General features: G+C 49.0%; 2 pseudogenes; one reads left to right on the top strand and one right to left on the bottom strand.

Annotated features, from left to right (window-relative positions):
* Positions 1 to 947: 947 nt before the first annotated feature.
* LOC128598374 (BAG family molecular chaperone regulator 3-like) lies at positions 948 to 1,804 on the bottom strand (annotated as a pseudogene).
* Positions 1,805 to 3,320: 1,516 nt separating this feature from the next.
* LOC128598373 (phosphatidate phosphatase LPIN2-like) lies at positions 3,321 to 6,728 on the top strand (annotated as a pseudogene).
* Positions 6,729 to 8,492: the final 1,764 nt, after the last annotated feature.

Here is an 8,492-nt window from a genome sequence, read left to right as displayed (position 1 = left end):
ACTGAGTTCTTTCAACCTAATATGCTGACTTAGCACAAATAAGGCTAATGAGCTGAGGGCAAGATTTTGATATTACAAAGGATCTACCTAACAAATAAACTGCTTGGGGAAATGCATCAACTTGAAATTATCTGGGGTTATCTGTGGATTCAAGCTCTATCTATATTCCTGTAATCTGTGGTTGATAAATTCTTGTGTTCCACAAATATTTATTGAGCACCCATTATATGCTTGGACTCAGGTATGTGGAATCCTAGGAACATAGCGGTGAATGAAACAGACCTGGTCTTCTTAAGGCTTTCTTTTTACTTTTAAAGATGGGCATTCAATGAATAATTACACAAACCTTTCGTTACCAGTTTCTTAAGTGATATAGTAGATGAAAAGAGAATGTTTTGAGCATTTTTTTTAAGTTATAGTATTATTTCATTTTCCTTTTTCTAAATGTAGCATTAAAATCATCCAATACAGATATTCCTATGGCTCCTTACACATTGTACTCTATCTAAAGTTAGGTATTCTAATTCTGAGAGGAAGGAAATCATCTCATTAAATGGCAACATTTCTGAAAAGTAAGTTTCATATTCATGTGATGGGAAATCAACTCCCCATCTACCCCATCCAAAAACTCCTCCAGTCCAGAGATAAAGGAAGATAGCTCACACCTACGGCTAACATGGGGTGCCCATGCGGAGAGGGTCCCAAAACAACAAGCAATGGGATTTAACTTCTGAAACAAGCAAATTCTTTATTTGTACAGAATAATACGGAAGAAAGGCATCATTCCTTTTAGCCCTTTTATTAGTGTTTTGACTCCACCCAAGTTACTATGCACCACGCTACAGATAATAGAAACCAACCAACTTAATGTCCCTGAAATGCATGCAACTGACTCCCTAAAGCACACATCAGTTCTAAGCCTCTGAGTCTGACTGGCACTGGGCACAGACTATGGTGCTGCTGGCTCACCGGCTGTGTCTGTCGTGCTGCTGGAGTTTGAAGTTGCTGCTGCTTTGGCTTCTGGCTGTGGGGTTTCCGTCTGGGCACCTTCTCCATTCCCAGCACTTTTCTCCCTCTTGTCTGCTGCCATCTCTATGATTGCCTGTAGTGGCTGATCGGTTTCAAGGTTGCTGGCCTGGAGTTCATAAACCTGAACTTGACCTGGGACATCAATTGCTTTCTGTTCGAGTTTTTCCAAGATGGTCTGAACCTTCCTGACACCATCTCTCCTGGCTTGACGCACATCAGCTCGTCTTTCCGGTCCACAGAACCCAGGGCCAGCAGCTCTTTGGTCAGATACTCTTTGATCGTCAGGTCTTTTTGTCAGTCTTCTTGCCTTCAAAGTTGTCTGACGCCTGCTCTAGCCCTTGCACCTTCTCCGGGATGGCTTCTACTTTCAGCACACCTGCATGTTTCGGGAGGGCCTCAGCTTCTGCTGGTTTTGAGGGTGTAGCTTCTGCAGGGGCAGGAAATTTGCTTGTTTCAGAATTTGCTTGTTGTTTGGGGGCCCTCTCCGCATGGGCACCCCATGTTAGCCGTGGGTGTCAGCTATCTTCCTTTAGCTCTCTTCTGCAACCACATTCTTGGGGGAAGAGGGGCCAGCAGAAGGGCCAGGGCTAGGAAGAGCACAAGCCACTGGAACAGAAGGAAGCTTTCCTTCCACCTTCTCAGCGGGAGGTGGGGGCTTCTGGGAAGCATGTTTGGAATCTGCGTCCTTATGGATCACTTGAATCAGGATGTGTCCAGGATGGAGATTTGGTCCAGCTGGGTCTGGTTTGTTTTCAGGTTGTTTTAGTGTCTTCATGCAATAGAAGCTAATTCAAGTGGCTAGAGAGATAGAAGAAGGGCCCCTCTGTATTTTCCCAGGATAGCATGCATACCATACGCCCCTTACTAGCAGTGTCTAGAGAAATGTGCAGACATTGCATCTCTTTTATTTATATGTATCCGATTTATTATTCTGTGACCTAAGAAATCAGGCATTCGCTAGGAAGACCTACGAAATTCAACACATGAGCATCTTTGTCAATACATACAACTCAGATGACCTGGCTGCTCTCACCCAACCAACGATACCAGAAATAGTCCAACTCATCACAGATCACACCAAGACAGATCCAGTCTTTACCCCAACTTCCAGTCACGAGACATACAAATGAGCCATTCTTCCCAACCCTTCCAGACATTCCAGTTGCTGAGGAGGCAGTCTAGTGGGGCGTCCCCTGCGATGCTCCCCTGTACTATCTTGAACTGACATTTTGACAGACATTGGGGTAGGGAAGCCCCCAAACCTAACTGAGAACTGCTATGTTTCCACCTTCCCTCCCTCCTCTCAGTTACCAAAGTAATAATGGTCAAACCCAGCCAAGTCAGAATTAGTGCGGTTGGAAAACAAACACAGAGGCTTGCCCAAGACAGATCCAACACAGTGACAGAAATGTTGCAAAATCCAGAGGACACCTTTTTCAGTTAGGGGGTAGGTCAGCTGGGAACCGCCAGAGAAAGAGTGAGCCGAACTCAACCAGAGAAGCTGTGGAATCCACAGAGGCTTGTAATTTACCTTCCACTTGGGGTTATCTGTGGGCTCAAGCTCTATGTATATTCTTCTAAGCCGTAGTTGATAAACACGCAGGGGTAGGGAAGGGACGAGAGAGACAGAGGTCCTGCCACTTTAGGAATTGAACACACTGAAATGGGAAATCAGGACGCCATAAAGACAAGGCTGCCAAGCCTCCTTCCACAAACAGAAAAAGGTGGACTGATTTGAGAGTCCCCTGTACTGGAGGAACCTGCTCAGCCTTCCCTGGCTTCCCCCTGCCCAAGTTCCAGGGTCCAGGACCTCCAGGCCTGCAGATCATTGTTGTTCCCTGTTACAGCTGTCTCAAGGGCTGCTCACAATAGTCAGGTGTTGCTATTGCATTTAAGGCCCAATTTGATTAAGACTCTTTTCAACAATGGCATTGGAATGTCTGGAATAAGCAGAAATTGGTGCCTAATATTCCTTTTCAACTACATAATAATGTGTGTGGGGTAGTCCTGGTGGGCACCCATCAATGCCACAGCTACACAAGAGGATGACAAGGGTCACCAAAAGTTTTTATGATGAAATAGGTGGCTCCCAAATCAATTAGAAAAAAACTTGCTTAACATCCATACCAGGGTTGCCCAGGGTTCTTCATGTGTGATTTGGAGGGGATGAGTGGAAGCCAGTGTGAAATCCTGCCACTTAGGGCCTGGTCATTTATGACCGTGGTCACCAGGGTCTGGACATCCCCTCAGCCTCTCTGTGATCCAGGGACACTCCATGCCCAATAACCAAGATGTCCCCATTTGGGACAGGGCCATCAGTGCTTCATGGCTTTTCCCTCTTCACCTTTGGTCCTTCTGGGGCTGGCGTGACAGTCTCTCTAAAAGGGTCCAAGTTTCCCTGGAGGGTGGCAGGTCTTTCCGCCATCCCCAGGGCACCTTGGAGTGAGTGTCTGGTGAGGACATTGCTACAAAAACCACCCCCAATAATCCGGCCTTTGGCACTCCCCTGTGTTACATATCCTCCTTGTTGGGGACAGTGGAGGCCACTGACAGTAGCTGGGGCATGTCTGGGGGCCCAAGGCCATCTTTAGGAATTTCCTATGGGTTATCACAGTCAGAGGTGTCAATCGTGTATCAATCACTATTTCTGCCTTGGCTGAACTGGGCCCATGTTGTACACTTTCTGACAGCTTCAGTGATTCTTTGTCTACATATTGCTGGGCTTTCCTCCTTTCCCTGAACCACCTGTGTTAATTTGGAAAAGTTGAGTGGTTTTACCTGAATAGCTTCCGTAGCCTTATAAAACACACTAATGTGGCCAGGTGCCTGCTGCTCAGCCTCTGCTGCCCCCGCTGGATCCCATTTATGAGGGCCACTCGGCTTGGTGGTGGCCCGGTTGGCTCCTGAGACAGTGGTGGTGGTGGCAGGAACCCAGGCTCTGCACGCGACCCTGGCTGGCCATGTCCCCTTGGCCGCCCACCCTCCCGGTGGGTCCGCCCCACTGCGCTCCTGCTGGCCAGGAGTGGAGACTCTGCAGTCTCAAACTGTGAATTATGTGGGACAGCTGGCGGGGCAGGTGATTGTCACCGTGAAGGAACTCTACAAGGGCATTCACCAGCCCACCCTCTCTGGGGTCTGGACGTCATCTTTGGGCAGCAGCAGGACGGCACCTGTCCCTGCTCCCCTTTCCACGTTCGGTTTGGGAAGCTGGGAGTCCTGAGACCCAAAGAGAAAGTGATTGATACAGAAATCCGGGGCAATGCAGTGGATCTTCACATGAACTTGGGTGACAATGGAGAAGCTTTCTTTGTGGAGGAGACTGAAGAGGAATGTGAAAAGCTTCGTGCTTAGCTCGCCACCTCACCAATTCTTTAAAGATACTGACACCCCTTTGATGAAATCGAGTGGAGATGAAAAACAATCCCAGAGTCCAGACGGCTCACACACCTTGGAAACAGAGACAGTTTTCACCCCGAGTTCTGTGAAAAAGAAAAAACGAAGGAGAAAGAAATGCAAACGGGACAGGAAGAAGGAAGAGCAGGCTGCTTCTCCCGCTGCGGAGACACGTGTGCTGGGGGCGGGAGCTCTGAAGACGACAGGGGCTCCGGGTCAGCAAGAGGATCTTCAGATGCTTCCTGCAAGGAAGAAGAATACAAGGAGCCTCTGCTCTTTCATGCTGGAGATCGCTGCCCCTTATCTGATGGAGACTGGTCCCCTTTAGAGAACACCTATTCCCAGGCAGCATGTCCTAAGAGTGATTCAGAGCTGGAGGTGAAACCCACTGAGAGCCTGCTCAGATCAGAGTCTCACACGGAGTGGACGTGGGGAGGATTTCCAGAATCCACCCAGGTCAGCAAAAGAGAAAGAGCTGACTATCATCCCAGGAAGGCTACAATTACACCAGAAGATACCCATTTTCGGGGAACTCCCAGTGAGGACAACCTCATAAGTGAAGTTGAGAAGGACGCTTCCATCAAAGACACTGTCCTATTGTGAAACCCAAGCTCAGAGCCCTGTGTAAGCAGTTGAGCGACACACCTCCCACCGCACAGCTCCTCCAGCCTCCGGAGATTCCCCAGGTTCCATCTATGTTAGATGTGGACCAACTTCCCAGCCCAGCCTCAGCAGAGGCTGCCTCGGAATCCAAACCAGCAGCTAAAGTAGACTCACCGTCAAAGAAGCAAGGTATCCACAAGAGAAGCCAGCAGCAGGGACCTGATGATATTAACCTTGATGACTTAATGGCGCTAGAACCTGAAGTTGCCGCTCTCTATTTCCCTAAAAGAGAATCAGATCTCGGCTCCAGGCAGTGGCCCGAGTCTGACACGCTCTCTGGCTCCCAGTCGCCACAGTCCGTGGGAGGTAAAGGTGCTGATAGTGGCACTGAGTGCCTCTCAGATTCTGCCATGGACTTGCCACATGTCACCCTCTCTCTGTGCGGGGGTCTCAGTGACAGTGGAGACACTTCTAAAGAAAAATTCATGGAATATATCATTACTTATCATGAATTTGTAAAAACCCTGGACTCATAGACAATCCTAACCTTGTCATACGGATATATAAACGTTACTATAACTGGCCATTGGCTGCTCCCATGACCCTCAGCTCACAGGTGTTTCAGAAGAGTATGGCTGAGGCTTCAGTCGTGTCCCGGGTTAAAGACAAGATGCCAAAGAAATCTGGTCGCTGGTGGTTTTGGCGTAAGAGAGAAAGCACGACAAAATAGCTGCCAGAAGCCAAGGAGGGAAAATGTGAGGTGCCGCCAATCCGTGACCTGCCGTCAAGTGCAAAGGACCCGGCAAGTGCCAGGCTGGCTGAGGATGATTCCTCGAGTGCTAGGGGTCGCAAGAGCTTGAACACTCCATCAAAGTGGACCCCATCGCCATGGAGCCCTTGAGCCACAGCAGCACAACTTCGTATAAGTCCCTCCGGCTCTCCTCAGACCAGATCGCAAAACTGAAGCTCCATGATGGCCCAGATGATATTGTGTTTAGTATCACAACCCAGTATCAAGGGACCTGCTGCTGTCCAGGGACCATTTACCTGGGAACTGGAATGACAAGATCATCACTTCTGATATCGATGGAATAATAACCACATCCGATGCTTTGGGACAGATTCTCCCACAGCTGGGTAAAGACCGGACTCCTCAGGGCATAGCAAAGCTCTACCAGTCCATCAATGAGAATGGCTACAAGTTTCTGTACTGTTCAGCCCGTGCCATGGGCATGGCCGACATGACCCGTGGCTATCTGCACTGGGTCAATGACAAGGGCACAATCTTGCCCCATGGCCCCCTGATGCTGTCCCCCAGCAGCTTGTTCTCCACCTTCCACAGGGAACTGATAGAAAAGAAACCAGAGAAGTTCAAAACTGAGTGTCTAAATATTAAGAATCTGTTTCCTCCATCCAAGCAGCCGTTCTATGCCACCTTTGGAAACCGTCCAAATGATGTCTATGCTTACACACAAGTTGGAGTTCCAGACTGCAGAATATTCACTGTGAACTCCAAGGGTGAATTAATACAAGAAAGGACGAAAGGAAACGAGTCATCTTACCACCGGCTTAGTTAGCTTGTGGAGCACGTTTTCCCACTTCTCAGCAAGGAACCGAATACCGCCTTTCCCTGCCCGGAGTTCAGCTCCTTCTACTACAGGTGAGACCTGATCCCTGAAGTGGACCTGGATGACTGGGCCTGAGACAGCACCTCCACTGGGCAGGTAGGGCTTAGTCACTTGTCTGACACCAAGGGAAGGTGCCCAGCCCTTTTGCCAACATTGGAGACCAGCTTTCCTCAGCACAGCTGGGGCCTCCTGGAGCTGGCACTGCTGTCCTTTGCCTTCCCCAGCTGGCTGTTCAGACTCTGCAGGTCTGTGGCTCAGTGCCCCGAGGGACCAGGGAAGAGCTCAGCCCAGGGCTGGAGGCTGTGCTTCCTCTCTCACAGGCTGCACACATACTTCATCAAGATGTGTGTGGGGTGCTCCTTCCATCACATAATTTAAAAGGAAAAAAAAAAAAAGCTAACAAAGGGTGGACCAAAACATTACACAAAGTAAACTGTTACAGTTTCCATGGGGCATTTGAGCTGGTTTGTCTCTGTAACCAGGGCTTTCTTCAGAGGCTCAGGCCCTCTGAACTGCCACAGGTCCCGTTAGTGATGTTGGCTAAGACTGTGCACATTTCCCCATTGGGCGCCTCACTTCCTGCTGTACTGGACAGGACTGCTGCTTGGGTGGGCCAACTTGGGCACGGCCCCCGGATCCCTGCACCAGAGCCACTGAGCCCAGCCCCACAGATGTGGGCTTCTGGAGGAGAAAAATCCCCCTAGATCGTGACCCACAGGAACCATATTAAAGGGCCACAGCATTAGGAAGCTTGAGAACCACTGCCCTAGACGGTCTTCTCATGAGTCTTCCCCACAGTGAGAGACCTTTACGTATTTTTTTTTTTTTTTTTTTTTGTAGAGACAGAGTCTCACTGTACCGCCCTCAGGTAGAGTGCCGTGGCGCCACGCGGCTCACAGCAACCTCTAACTCTTGGGCTTACGCGATTCTCTTGCCTCAGCCTCCCGAGTAGCTGGGACTACAGGTGCCCGCCACAACGCCCGCGCCCGGCTATTTTTTGGTTGCAGTTTGGCCGGGGCTGGGTTTGAACCCGCCAGCCTCGGCATATGGGGCTGGCGCCCTACTCACTGAGCCACAGGCGCCGCCCATTTACGTAATTTTTTTACATCTAACCAGAAGAACAGATTTTGCAGATGTGTATTTGATGTCTGAAATTATTAAAGCATCAATAGTGGGAAGTTGGGTTTTAAAACAAAACAAAAAAAACCCGACAACTATATTTTCAAGGAGGCCCTGGAAACACAGATACAGTTGCGTTGGTTCTGAGAAGAGTACTGTTTCCTCCTGCCAGTTGCCTGGCCTCGATGGCCCTTTGGGTGTCTTGCTTTGGGACAGGATTGCTAAAATTCTATGGTCCAGATTTGTCAGGGAAGCACAGTGAAGTTTGCTTGAAAGCATTAAGCTTTGACATTTGGAATCACCACCCTGTAATAAAGCCCAATGGAAGCTGTGCAAGAGGGGTACTGGAGAGTCCCGTGAGCCCACCATTCCTCAGCAGTGTTCCCTCCAGCCAGGTATTCCTGTGGTTGGTGGTGTCTAGGCCATCCTGTGAGACCCATGAGGGTGTGGAATGCCCATGTGTTCTCACTAAAATGTGTACAGAAGCTCCACATCTTATTTATTTATTATAATGAGCTCATTTATTATTTCTTATAATGAGCTCATATCAAAATATTAGCTCATTTATTTATTATAATGAGCTCATATCAAATGTCCAAACAGATAGCAGCAGGGGAGCATTGCGTGCCGTCCACCCCTCAGATTATTCGCAGCTACTGCAATATTGACATCAAGAGAACTGCAAGAAAGGAGACTTTTTAGGGGACCAGAAATGGTACC

Source organism: Nycticebus coucang, chromosome 11 (genome assembly GCF_027406575.1).
Source record: "Nycticebus coucang isolate mNycCou1 chromosome 11, mNycCou1.pri, whole genome shotgun sequence".
Lineage (NCBI taxonomy): Eukaryota > Metazoa > Chordata > Mammalia > Primates > Lorisidae > Nycticebus > Nycticebus coucang.
This window is presented reverse-complemented; position numbering and strand designations above follow the sequence as displayed.